The 7,720-nt window shown below is 45.7% G+C and overlaps 1 long non-coding RNA gene across 1 annotated transcript; it reads right to left on the reverse strand.

The window, feature by feature from the left end:
* Window positions 1-3,311: 3,311 nt before the first annotated feature.
* LOC113999414 lies at window positions 3,312-4,127 on the reverse strand. The gene is made up of 3 exons (XR_003544868.1): window positions 3,901-4,127; window positions 3,702-3,806; window positions 3,312-3,590 (listed from the first exon to the last, which is right to left on the reverse strand). It is a non-coding gene; the product is annotated as an uncharacterized LOC113999414 (long non-coding RNA).
* Window positions 4,128-7,720: the final 3,593 nt, after the last annotated feature.

Raw genomic sequence — 7,720 nt, forward strand, 5'->3', positions numbered from 1 at the left:
AGAATTATTAACTTTAACAGTGTCATAATTTTTATAATATAGAGATTTATTTTCCTAGAAATGGCTGTTGAATATACAGAATGTATTCCCTGACAAGCTATAAATGCTTTAAGACAGGTCAGATTTTAGATCTAAATGACTTGACAGAGACCTATAATCCTCTGAGGGTTGAGAGGGTAATTTATTCATTGTGTCCATGCAGCCTTTAGCCTCTCTGCTGAGTCTGCATGTTATCAGAGGTTGTGTTGTAGGCAGTGGTCACACAGGCTGCTTTTCTTCAGTTCCCCAGCTGAAGCAAATGAGTGTTGATTACTGCTGGAAGGAGCATTATTAAACTTGTTGGCCTTGCACCGAGAGGCACAGTGGCTTTGTGCTTCGTTCCTTTGGCTGAGGTGCATTGTCCTGACGGGCTCCTGCATATCTTCTGGTTCTTTCTTTTACTCTTTAATCCCTTCTTTTCCATTGCCCATTTTCCTCACAGTTCCTTGTGAAGTTGCCCCAACACCAGCACTCTCCTGGAATGGTGCTTTTCCCTCCTCCTTCCCCCTCCCTCCCCAGTCCCTCCTCCTACCACACTGGACCAGTTGTTTCTGCAGCGAGGGTGTGATCTGAGGTGGGCAACTGATCTCATTAAAAAATAGATTTTTTTTCTTTTGCCAGGTTAGCTTTAATTAGCAGGGCTACTGGTTTGTTGCACAGCTGGTTTTAGATTTGATTAGTGGAGCTACTGGTTTATTGCACAGCTGTCTGAAAGCTGGTACAGTCACATCAGCTGGGGTGTCACAGGAGGAGGATCCTGAGACCAGGAGACAGTTTTCCCTTGGAAGAACTGAGTTTATATTGGTGTGCCATGTTTGGTACAACATGGCCTATCCCCCTCAGCTCCTGGAGAAGGCCATCATTATTAGGCTTTATCTTATTTTTCCACGGTTCCTTTTAAAGGCTTTAGTGCTTTAGAGAAAAAAGGACAAAAAGCAGGTGGAAAGCAGGAATAAAATGATGCAGGGCTGGTTGCAGTCACAGTGTCTACAGAGAAGCTGTGCAGAGAGCTGCTTCTTCCACATTGAGTGTTGTTAACATCCTCACCTCCTGCTCAGCTGGAATCCCCTGGAATGAGCTAAGATCATTTTGCCCCTTATCTGGCCCGTTCTTTTTCTCCATCATGCCTTTGCAGTTCACACAACTGCAGCCCAAACTTATTCTGGGGTGGGGGCTACACCCCAGGTGATTTTGGAACATGGGAACTGGAACAAGGACTTCCTTTTTCTTTCCTACTTGAACTCAGATCTCTGGGGGCTGCTGCACAAACCTGCCACCAATCTCCTTGCCTTGTGCTCCACTCTTGCAGAAGGAAAGGTGGAAACGGCCTAAATGGAAAGGTAAAAAAAAATTAGGTGTGCTGGAGAACTGGAGAGCCAGAGCATCAGTTCTTCCTGACCACCCTGCCAGGTTTTGTACTCAGCTTCTTTGCAAAATGGCTTTGATCAGAAGAGAAGCTGTGGGCTGGGATAAAAGTTCCAGGCGAAGGAGCTGGTTGATGGAGGTGTGGAGTTGGTATTAAGTGCCTGTGATGTTTTGCACTCAATGGGAAATGTTTATTGTGATCCTTAAATACAACAAAGTCGTGGGAAAAGTTTACTGCAGCTTCTCTCAGTCTCTTCTTGCCTTTCTTTCGTGCCCTCGAACCCTTTCTCTACACGCCCGGATCTGTCACTGCAGCTCCCTACAGAGCTCCCATGGCTGGAGCATCCAAGTGCTTTCCACCACCATAGCAGGAAACAGCACACAAAATGTCTCTCTTTCTCCTGTCGCTGTTCCTGGGAGTAGTTCAGGAACTAGTTCAGACACGACTTCAGACTAGGGGCTAAATTTTGCAGATAATTCCCATTTTATCTGTGTGTTGTATAATCATCTCCATCTTGATGTGTGAAGGCAGAGGCAGAGTTGCTGTGCAGTGTGTCCTTGCTTTTTCCTTAGCCGTTTTTTTCCTCTCCTGTTGTTGTTTTGAAATGGGCCCAGTCCCTTCTTTCTCTATTCTAAGTTCCATTTTATTTACTGCCATTGGCACGATCTGCATTATTTATTGCTCCTTACTCTCTCTTTGGCCTCTGGAATAATGGTTGTGGAGTATCTTAGTTTCAAGGATCTACACAGTGCTTCATTAACAGCTCTTTTGTCTCTTTTTAATCTTCTTTCCCAACACTGCTGCTGGGTACCTTTCTTTCCCTTTAAGCATTATCTTATCATTTGCAATTCCATTAAGTTACGGTGAAAGCATATCATTCCCTTGTTTCTTAAATTTACACAATATTTTCAACATCTGCTAATATATTTGTACAGTTCAGTCATTCTAAATAGTTTTTTTTTCCATGCATTCTCTGAAGTCTCATTAAAAGAAAAATATTACATGCTGTATCCCCCTCTTGTTATGACTGATCAATTATCTGTACCTAGTCAAGTGGTATTACTTGGGATTCTCACTCTGTCTAAGTTGGCTGTTGATTTTTCACATGTGCATACTCACAGAGCATTCTTTGTCAGACTGGGGGGGGATTAGGGAGGGGAGGTTAATTTTTTTATCTGCCTAAACCACCCATGTCCCTGGAGGAACTAGGCCATTATATGTCCCCATGTAAAAGTAAAGCATTCAAGAGTGCTCTGAGCACATGACAGAGGGCTTGGAGTTCCTACTTTTCAGTATCCCCTACTTCTGTAAGAGGGGATATTTTGCCAGGGGCTCTTCATCCAGCCAGGTTTTGAACATCACCTTGTGTTTTTGATAGGACATTGTTTGATAATCTGCCTCTTGGAACACTCCCTTCTGGAAAGGCAGAACCTCCCTCCCCTCCCCGGTGCTGTGGCAGCCAAGCTAACCTGCCTGTGCCTTCAGCTGGATACACAGGGCAGTGGGACTATTCCCATTTCTGTTTGGGATACCCCACAGGGCAAATGAGGTGGTGCCACTGAAGGAAAAATGAAGTGAGGAGCGAAGGTGCTCTTCCAATGACTAAAGTTTTGTGTTTGTGATGTCAGGGTTCAGTTTCCAGCTCTGACTCCATACATTCTGTGAGTGTGTTTTTGACCTCAGTTTTAGCACTCAGAGTTGCTCCCTCTGGAGGGAATTTCTGTGAATGTTGCAGAGATGCTCTGAAATCCCGGGAAGGGACAGACAAAATCATGGAGAGTGTCATCCTCTATATATCGTGTGTTCAAAAGTAGGAAGTCTTGAGATGAAAGTCCATTGTCAACTCATCCTTCTGATTTCCTTCTGCAAAGCACCTGCACAATTGTTTATAATTCTCACTCCATAATTTATAATAAATAGTTTTATGTTATGATGCAGGAGGAGAATCTCTCAGATGTTGTCCTCTTCAACCCCTTTCTGTCCACTGTCAGTGGAGCTCCAAGACAGCTGTTGTGAGAAAGTTGGCCTTTTGTGTGTCCCTTCTCCCTTTCCTTCCAGCTTCTCTGAACACCTTTCTTCTTCAGACTTGTAGCACCTCTTTCCAGAGATGCAGTTATCAGTGGTGTGTTTGTTTGACTCTGGCCTTTGCTACATTTCTGGCTCTGGAGATTGCTTTTTATGCAACCTGTGGAAAGGAGAGTACATGTGATTACCTTTGTGCCCTCCACTTAGTTCCTTCTGTGGCCAGGCCTGCACACACAGACCCAAAAAAATACTTGGAGCTGTGAAACCTCACCTTCTTCTCCACAAGGGTTCCTTTGGAGGACATGAGAAAATATCTCCAGGCAACATTAGCTAAACAGGGCGATGTTGCACCACCTTTGGTTTGACAGCCATAATCCTGCGGGATTGGGGTAAAATCATGTGATTTAACTTGGCTTTAATGACAAATAAACAGCATTTAGTGGATGCTGGCAAGTTCGTTTTCACAGTACCTCAGTGAGGGAGATATTATCCAGTTGGGAAGTTAAGGCAAAGGGATTTCTGTAGATCTGGGAAGACAGCTCTGGTCACACCTCGGCCCTGATGTGCTTAGGCAGCAGCAGACACAGAGGTTGGGCTGGAAGGACCCTGCTCTTGGTCAAGCCAAAGGGTTCTTCGTGAGTAAAGGGTGCTGATACCAGATGGGTTTTGTAAAATACCTGTTCATAACGTTGCCTTCCTCTTTTGCCCTCTGAACTAACCGGGCTGTTCAGGTTCTGTGACCAAATCCTGAGTTCCACTGCATTCCTGTGCTGACATTCCCTTGCCAAAAGGAGCGGGAAGGATCCCTGGGTGCAGGGGTGGCTGTGCCTCTGGCCACTGCTGTCCTCGGCAGGTGTCCACGAGAGCCTGGGTTGGGAATGAGGTGTCCAGACGTAGGCACTCAGTTTGGGCTTTTTATTTCCCCTTCTGCTTTTTTTGCTTTCACCAAAACTGTGCTTGGGAGTGATGGAAAATTGGAAGTTTGCTCGGAGCGGTTCCATGAGTCCCATGGAAACGTGCCTGCCATAGGAAAGCAGCAATCACTCCAGAGGAACACAGTCATCCTAAAAACTCCTGCTGTTGGGATGAAACCTGCACATGTGGAATTGCTGGGGAAATGTCTACACCGGGTCTGGAGAGGAAGCAGGGATTTTTTTCCTTTCTTTGCAACTTATCCAGAATTTCTGATGGGAATGCTTCACAACTGAAGCTCTGCCTCCCCTTGGGGGAAACGCAACCATTTAACTTCTTTCTTCTTTCTGTGTATACCCAGGAACTGATGGTTTGGTCCCATGGGAAGCCTGTATCTGTTCACAGTTACGTTTGCTCATTTCAGGAGGATTCTGTGTTAGCTGGGGAAAAGAGGTGTGTGTGGGGGGGGGAGGATTTGGTTTGGTTTGTTGCACGGCCGGTCCTTCCTGCCACACCAAGGAAGATGTGCATCCCCAAATTTGATTTTAAGCCGGGGTGAAGGAGGGAGAGAAATCAAAGGAATGATTATCAGGTCGGGGCGGGGGTTGGGGCTGGTAGGAGGAATGGGGGGGAGGGAACGTGAATCAGGAGGCGGCAGCGTTGGAACTGGAGACAATAAATTAGTCTGATTTATTGTTGGTTTTTCTGATTGCATGCAGTTGCATCTTTTTTGCCTTGCTTCGTCATAGGAAGCAGTGCGTTTTTAAGCAAAAGTGAGAAGCCCCTGAGTTCACACGGACACACAGGATGCAAACTTTAATGACATTCATGAAGAGCAGAAGAAAATAGTGAGGCAGAGTAGTGAAACAAAGGGAGGCAGGACAGCGAGCAATGTGAGCTTTGATGCCGTTAGAAAGGGTCTGGATCCCGTGATTTATCTAAAGATGACAAGATGCCCCTCTAAAAATGCAAATGTCTGCCCTGCATCTTGTAGCTGTAATGAATGAGTTTCACACAATGGAAACATTCAACTTGTTCTAGGGCGCTGACTGGGGCTCCATATGCTGAGCTGCGTGTTCCTGGCCTTTAATCACTCTGCCTTTGTTTACCCCAAACTTAAATTAGAAGCGCATTAGTGTTTATGTGGTGTTCACCCGCGGGTTGGGGGTTCGGGTGTTTGTTTGTAGACAGTTGTTTTTGTTTTTCACCAGCAAATAAGCCGGATGAATGCAGCCCTCCTGAATTCATGGGACGTGGCAAATCCTGGGAACCTGCGGTTGGCAGCAGCAAAAGGATGTAGATTTTGAGCTGGTGGTGGCAAGTAGGACCCGGGCTTTGGGGCTGGGTGAGAGCCCGTGTGACACGACGGGGAGCCATTTAAACCCTCCTCTGACCTGCCGAGGGGGATGCCTGTGTGCTTTCTGCTTTATTCAGACTGAGACCAAGCCAAAGTTTTCCTCTGTGGCAAGTTTGGGTTTAAAAGAAGCATTTCAGAGCCGTGCAGACCTGCTCCAGGGCACAGTGACCCCCACCCGAGGGCTGTCCTTGCTGGGGGCTTTGGCTCGGGCTGCATCTTACTATTAGCAGTTTATTGTACATTGTTTTCCTTGGGATTAAGGGAGATCCATCCGTCAAATAAAATAGGGAACCAACTACTCTTTGCATGAAGATTTTTTTGGGAGGGGTTTATCCCCCACACAATATATTTAATTTCCTGGATGCAGATATCAGCGTGTGTGCGAGTGGGCACGCGTGTAACTCTGCTGCAAGTTTTAAAAGCTCTGTTTCTGGCAGAAAAGTGGGCTAATTAATAGGAGTAGGAGACAAAATGCCAGCTTGTAGATTTGTTTCCCCTGCAGAAATCGCCCCCCCTGTTTCACTGCTCCTTCTTGATCTGATGTAACAAGGAGAGAGAGTCAGCTGTGAATCAAGAGCCTTGTTCTCATTTCCTTGATCATTGACATGGTTTGAGAGAGAGAAAGGAGGAGGGATTATTTGTGAGGTTATTAAAAAAAACCCAACCCTAGCTCCCCCTCCTCCTCTCCTCCAAGATGCACAGGCACTTCCAGAATGTTCCATAATATCAATCTGACTTTTCTCATTAAATATCGGCCTCTTTCCCCCCTACTCCGTTTTAGTTTAAAAGTGCTGTTTACACGTCGCTAAGCAGCTAATTCCGAGCTTTGACGATAGATTGCCAGTTAGCAATGCAGTTGAAAGCATTGGGTTTTGCAGTCAGCAAGCTGTTTAATGGGCTCAGAAATTAAAGGCTAATTGCACTTGAGTGAATATGTGCATTTCTAAGCCCACTGTTACCATCGTTGGGGTATTTACCAGTTCGGAAAATTGTCACTTTACATAAATCTGCTAATTCTTCCTTGCTGCCCTGTCCTGGAGAGCAGCCACACCGAGAGTTTGACTTTAATCGTTGCCTGTCCTCGCGTTTCTGCGCCATGGTTTCGCCTGCGGGATCGTACAAGTTTGTTCACGTAACACTCAGGTTGTGTCCCACCCCCCGGGAAAGAGAATGGCACGTCGATATTCCCGCTAGGATATCCAGGAGATAAGGAACTCGACTGTCTTTGGAGGAACGCAAGGGTAGAATTGGAAGCGGAAAAAGTTTAGCTGTTGCGTGCTGCAGTGTGCTCCTGCAATATATAAAATTGCTGATGTGCAGAAGAGCTTGTGAATGCTTCTAAACCAGATTTTTAGCATCAGTAATCCTAATGGAAGCCTTTCCCGGAGAACGTGGCTGGTCAGAAAATCCAAAGCCGTTGCACTTTATAATAGAAAGACTGTTTCGATATTTCCTGGCATTTGCTTCCCTTCTAATTAATGTCGTACCCAGAAGGGGTAATCATTCAGCCATCTTTCCAGCTTAAAAAGAGTCAAAGATTAAAAAACAAACAATTACCCACTGTAATTAATTTGAGAGGGGATTTTGGGGGGTATGTCTGGGGGGACGCTGGGGTGGGGTGTTGTGCGTTGTTCCCCTCTTCTGTTCCAGGCAGTGTTTGTCATTCTTTGGCAGGAACGACTAATTTATTGTCTGACTCTCCAATCTGGATTCATACCGGGTAGCTTTCAATCCCTCCCCCGCCGCCAAAACTCTTCTGATGTGCTGTGTATTTGTTTGGGAGGGGAAAGAGAAGGGGGGGAAGGGAGAAGGTTATATGTTTCTGACCTGCTTTACTGCTTTTCAACTGCAAGTAAATTAATGCACACACTAGATTCCCCTCTGCTGTGCTGATTGGATCCTTGTGCCGATTAAATATTTCACACTGATAGAGGGATGCTGAAAGCACTCAGCTGGTAATGCAGTATGTACATCAGTGATACAATAACTGACTTTCAGGTTAAAGTCAAACAAAACCCCCA

The sequence above is a fragment of the Pipra filicauda genome, unplaced genomic scaffold, assembly GCF_003945595.2.
Source record: "Pipra filicauda isolate LSUMZ 115617 unplaced genomic scaffold, ASM394559v2 scaffold471_size599564_pilon, whole genome shotgun sequence".
NCBI lineage: Eukaryota > Metazoa > Chordata > Aves > Passeriformes > Pipridae > Pipra > Pipra filicauda.